Below are 5963 nucleotides of genomic sequence, written 5' to 3' on the forward strand. Positions count from 1 at the left end.
GTGTGAAGCAAGTAAGATAATACATGTGCAAGAAGTTTGTGAAATGTAAAAGGAATTGCCAATGTCAGTGTTTAAAATTAGTATATAGACATAACCCGGGCTGTGACTTTATATGAAGCCCTATTGGACATGGTTGGTTTTGTGCTCATATAAATTCAGATAAAGAAAGGTGAAGAAAGTAAATTACCAGCCAGAACCCTGATCCATTGTGCAATAGAGTCCTGTGTCATCTTTTGAAGAGCATTTCCCTTTTTTGTTCTATGTAACTGGAAATCACTGTTGTAAATACCAAGCAGTATGGGTATTAATTAATGGGGTCATGTGTAAATGCCATTAAGTATGGAAGAGAGACAGTAAAGAAATTAATAGAAACTGAATAAAAAATGGCTTAAATAATAGCACAGGAGACTGTAAATACACAAATCTAGCTTTGAGAAAATATTTCACTACAAAGAAAGAAGAAAGTTGGCAAAGCAACTTCCCCTTCAAACCTGTGAACTCAGTTTTGGCTAGATACACAAGGATACCCAGCAAAATACTGCTTCACGACCAAAACACTTACCCAAAAACTTAAACCGGAGCTAACGACTTCAGGGAGTCAAATAAAAATAAGGTTCATTTACATTTCCTTGCAGATCCAGCTTGAGAAAGAAAGAAGTGTCTTCTGGTGTCCAGAATTCTCTCTAAGGTCTAACCTTAAAAAACAAAACTCAGTGATCTGCTTGATGGAGACACCACTGCTCCCACAATTCCCCCAGAGTCCCCTCAGGTTCTCTGAAGGTTTAGCCCCTGAGTCAAGTCAGAAGGAGCAATCACATCCACAAGCTCAAGGTCGAATCTGTTTAATGATCAATAAAAAATGAATATTTACTCACCACAGCAGGCTTAGAGTAAATATTCAACTCATGAGCATTGAATTAAATAAATTATGTAATTCTAGATTCATTTATATGATTATGTGGTGAGACTTTACTCTGTGTGATGACTCTTCTAAGGATGGTAAGAATAGAGGGGTAAGTCAGACTTATATTTTTGCCCCAAGGATCTAAAGCTTAGTGAAGGAGATGATGCATATATCCATAAGTATAATAGAATATAAAAAGTTATAGATGACATGAACATGATGTAGACAGGGTATGGTGTGAACTCAGTGGAAAGAAACATATCTGGGTATGAGGAAAGCATGGAAGAGTTTATGGAGGAACATACTTGTCATGAAATGAGAGATAGGGAGAGAATGTGTGATAGCAAATACATCATAAGCAATGTTGTGGTGATACAAAGAAGGGGATGTAAAGAGAAAACCAAGTAGATAAAATAAAATGTTAGTTTGTGATGACCAGTGAGTATTGTGACTAGCAAGTAATGGAGTACAGCTGGGAGCTGAAACCACTGTAGGAGAAATTCCAACAGTCTAGAAACAGTGGGTATCAAGTAGAGTCTGATCCATCTCTCCCTTAGATTTATATGCTCTTTGAGTGTGCATACTGTGTCTTACGTCTTTGTGCCTAGCACAGTGCTTGGTAAAATGTAGAGACTCAATAAATGTGTTGAATTTAACTCCCAACCCAGAGGAAAGCTGACACACAATGTGTATCCAATGTTCACCTCTGAGCAAGGAAGAACGAGTAGAATAGTGGATAGAGTACTAGATTTCAGTCCCAGACTTCCCATTATCTAGCTGAGCGACCTTTGGTGAGTCAAGTAACCTCTTTAATTTTCAATGAACTGATTTATGAAAAAAAGAGGTTGAATAAACCTCCCTTGATGATTCATGACATCAGTGCTTATAGCCAGGGGATCACATGAGTTCTTACACGCAACAAAACTTGTGTGATTTTTTTTTTTTTCCAAATGAGATGTATTGTCATCAGAGGGTCTTAAATTTTAAATATATTAGGACCCATCAGAAGAGACAGCAGGGCCTTATTCCCCAGAAAGGATTCCCTCTGCAGATCACGTCAGTGCCTTAGTGCCAGCTGCAGAGGTTGCTTCAGTTCTGGAGATATTTATTCCATTGACCCCTATTCCTAATCCCACCAGTGAATCTTCAGCACCCCTTTCATAGCATCTGCTAACCATATGGTCTTTCTAAATGCTTTCTATTTTAAGTCCAAATATAACTAGCAAAAAATATGTAATGATACTCCTTCTTTCTTTCTTCCCGCTTTTTTGCTTTTAGCCTGAGTGTTGAGTGATTTGTGATTGTACCATAGTAAGATAAGTTAAAATTGAGTATTAATCACAATAAGAGCTAGTATTTATAAAATATTTTCCTACAGTTTATTTCCTTTTACTGTCAGGCCTACCGTGTTTAGCCAACTAAGGGCAAGGGTACTGTCTCGTTTGCTCATGTTCATTACTGACTTATACTAAAATAGAGAATTTCAGGGATTCCAAAATGCACCTAGTTGGGATTTCAAAATATAAATAAGTTAGAAATATAGTTTAACCAGCAGCTTTTTATAGTTTAGTAAGTCTGGATGTTGCACTCATAGGCCTGGATTTCAGCCCTGAGACTGACCTTTTTCTTCTGTGTAACCTTGGGCGAATCATAGAGTCACCCTGGACTTCAGTTCCCTTATCTGCAAGAAAGGAGAATAAAAATAACAATCTACCTATCACATCATTAATATGATTAAATAAACAATGTGGTTATATTGTTTCACAGTCTGAAAAGCATCAGACATATGGAAGAGATCACAAATGGCAATAATACCAAACATTCCAAAACACGCTGTTTCTCTTTCCTTTCAATTATTTTTTCCAGTTTTATTGAGACGTAATTGACACACAACATTAAACTTAAGGTATACAACATAAAGCTTTGATATAGGTACATATTGTGACGTGATCACCACAATAAGTCTAGTTAATATCCATCACCTTACAAAGTTACAATTTTTTTTCTTGAGATGAGACCTTTTAAGATCTATTCCCTTAGCAACTATGTTTCAGCAATTCCACTTCTGAGTATATATCTGAGGGAAATGAAATCAATCCCAAACAGATATCTACACCCTTATGATCATTGCAGCAGCATTATTTACAATAGTCAAGACATGGAAACAACCTAATTGTCCATCAATGAATGAATGGAAAAAGAAAATGTGAGATACACACACACACACACACAGTCAGGAATACTATTTAGCCATAAAAAGAAGGAAAGTCTGCCATTTGCAACAATATTGATGGATCTTGAGGACATTATGCTAAATGAAATGTCAGAGAAAGACAAATACTGTATGAACTAAGTTATAGCTAAGGAAATCAAATTCACAGAAGAGATGAGATTAGTGATTGCCAGAAGGTGAGGGGTAAGGGATGGGGAAATTGGGTGATGGTGGTCAAAAGGTACAAACTTTCAGTTATACGATAAATAGGTTCTGGGAATGAAATGTACAACACAACAACTGTAGTTAACAATACTGTATTGCATATTTAAAAGTTCCTTCAATTATTTCTGCTATTTATGTTTGGATAATTTCTATCTAGGCTGCCTTACATCCATTTTCCTGTCCTGGGCTAAACCCACATCTTTAGACTTCATTTTAGAATCTGGGAAATAAAATGTTATTTTTAATTGGGAATCAAAGAATATCTCTTCCGGCTTTTGGCTGAAACTGCACTAAGTATTGGCAGCATTCTTGCCAGTTTAACAGTGTACTGTTTGTCCTTCCTTTCCCCACATGCCATCCTTTGCCATACACTCCATTAAGGGTATGTATATTCCTAAGCCATTGTATATTCGCATCAGTGGATGACGGTCTTTCTGCCCAACTTGGTGCTCACTTGTGTCTATTCACTTTCAGGTTTCTACACAAACCTCTGTTCTCTCTAAGCTCACCACCCTGTCTACCCCCTGCTCCCTGAAGCCTGATCATCATTTCCTTATAAGGATAGCATCACACAGGATACATAATAATATTAATATCCATAATTATAATTCACATGGATTAAGCATACTTCACAAGCCTGGGTTTTATTCATTATTACATTAGCCAATACATTTTTAGTTAGTATTCATTGGGAGCTTACTATAGATCAGTAACTGTGACCAGTCTTGTTTCATTTGTTATTCACAACTTTGAAAACCAGGTATTATTAACACTATTTGATAGATGAGGAATTTGAAACGAAGTGAAGTTATGTGACATGTTTAATATGAGAAAATACTATATGAAAAAGCTGGGATTTGAACTCTCCTCTGATTCCAAAGCCTAAACCCTCCCTATGGCACCATAGTGCATTAGGCAAAGGCTATGTGGGTTTGAGAAGATACTAAATTTCCCACCCACAATACACTGTCTGGGCTAATTCTTTCTGAGGGGTTGCTACTGTGCCATTTGGGGCCAGAGGGAATAGAAATGGAAATGGGCAGATGCTAATCATCCTCTCCTAAGAGCAGGGAGAAGAAACTTAGCAACTCAGGACAAAGCAATCCTGAACAAGGAATGGAGTCAAGGCCCATTGGGCTTATCCACGCAACTGTCACCCATCCAGCCATAGCTTCCAGGGTCTGTGGCTTCTGGAAGGGAAGGTTTCTTACGCAGCTCAGCACTTAAGCGTCAAGTGTCAGCCAGTGCTCAGAAATTAACCAGCTGTGGTGTCAAGGGCTCATGTTAATCAGGGCCTATTTACACTGATTAGTGCCCTAATGGGGGTCAGCTGTTTCCTGGATAAATCAGGCAGGACTCTGCTAGGTCACATGCACAGCAGACCCTACTGCCTATCAGGAAAGCCCCACTTCCACACCCACAAAGAACACAGGTTAGAATGGAGCACCTGTGGTGCTCCTTGCAGGGGGTGAAGAGAGATAGCTCAGAAGCAGACTCACTTTGTCACCTCTCCATCCTTTTCAGCTCTCCAGTGACTGTTCACATCCTAAGGACATTTGTGGTCATCATACTGCCTGGAAAAAAAGGGAAACATGATTACAAAGGTTGTAACAGAACAAAAAAACAGGCAAATCCAATCTGCAATAAATAGCAGTTAGAAAACAAGTGACCTTAGTCAACAAGGGCAAGGGCAAAACTGTAAGCATCTGAGTTTGCTGGGTGTCTGGGGTAGCTCATCTTGGCTGTAAACCTATGGGGCAGCTGTGGGATAAAGTCTTACTGCCATCCAGATAATTTTATTCTGCTAATTCTCTGGTGATAAATGAAAGAGCCCTCGGATTATAAACTTTTTGGAACTCATTCTCTTGTAGGCCTAGGTCAATCAGGGCAAAGATACACATCAAAGTGGTCTGCATGTGATGTTTATCCTTCTCGTCCTGCACAAAATTTGCCATCAAATGAACATGGCAGACTTCCCAGTACTTCTGCTGCCAGTGTCCTTGTCCCTGCAGTAAGCCCCAGCTCCCCCTAACTCTGCAGGAGCCCTCCAACACTAGCAGATAAGAAAGAGAAGACCAAGAGAAACTGTGTGGTTGACAGGGTCTTGGTGCTCCAGCCAGGTGTCAGACCTGAGTTTCTGAGGTGGGAGAGCCGAATTCAGGACATTGGTCCACGAGAGACTTCCCAGCCCCGTGTAATATCAAATGGTAAAAGCTCTCCCAGAGATCTCCACCTCAATGCTAAACCCAGCTCCACTCAACGACCAACAAGCTACAGTGATGGACACCCTATGCCAAACAACTACAGAGACAGGAACACAACCCCACCCATTAACAGAGAGGCTGCCTAAAATCATAATAAGTTCACAGACACCACAAAACACACCACCAGATGCGGTCCTGCCCACCAGAAAGACAAAATCCAGCCTCATCCACCAGAACACAGGCACCAGGAAGCCTACACAAACCACTGAAACAACCTTACCCACTGGGGGCAGACACAGAAATCAACGGGAACTACAAACCTGCAGCCTGCAAAAAGGAGACCCCAAACACAGTAAGTTAAGTAAAGTGAGAAGACAGAGAAATGTGCAGCAGATGAAGGAGCAAGGTAAAAACCCAT

General features: G+C 39.7%; 1 long non-coding RNA gene across 1 annotated transcript; it reads right to left on the reverse strand.

The window, feature by feature from the left end:
• Positions 1-613: 613 nt before the first annotated feature.
• LOC132369552 (uncharacterized) lies at positions 614-4904 on the reverse strand. The gene is made up of 3 exons (XR_009504443.1): positions 4841-4904; positions 2525-2585; positions 614-695 (listed from the first exon to the last, which is right to left on the reverse strand). It is a non-coding gene; the product is annotated as an uncharacterized LOC132369552 (long non-coding RNA).
• Between the last annotated feature and the right edge of the window lie 1059 nt (positions 4905-5963).

Source organism: Balaenoptera ricei, chromosome 8, assembly GCF_028023285.1.
Source record: "Balaenoptera ricei isolate mBalRic1 chromosome 8, mBalRic1.hap2, whole genome shotgun sequence".
In the NCBI taxonomy this organism is placed as follows: Eukaryota; Metazoa; Chordata; class Mammalia; order Artiodactyla; family Balaenopteridae; genus Balaenoptera; species Balaenoptera ricei.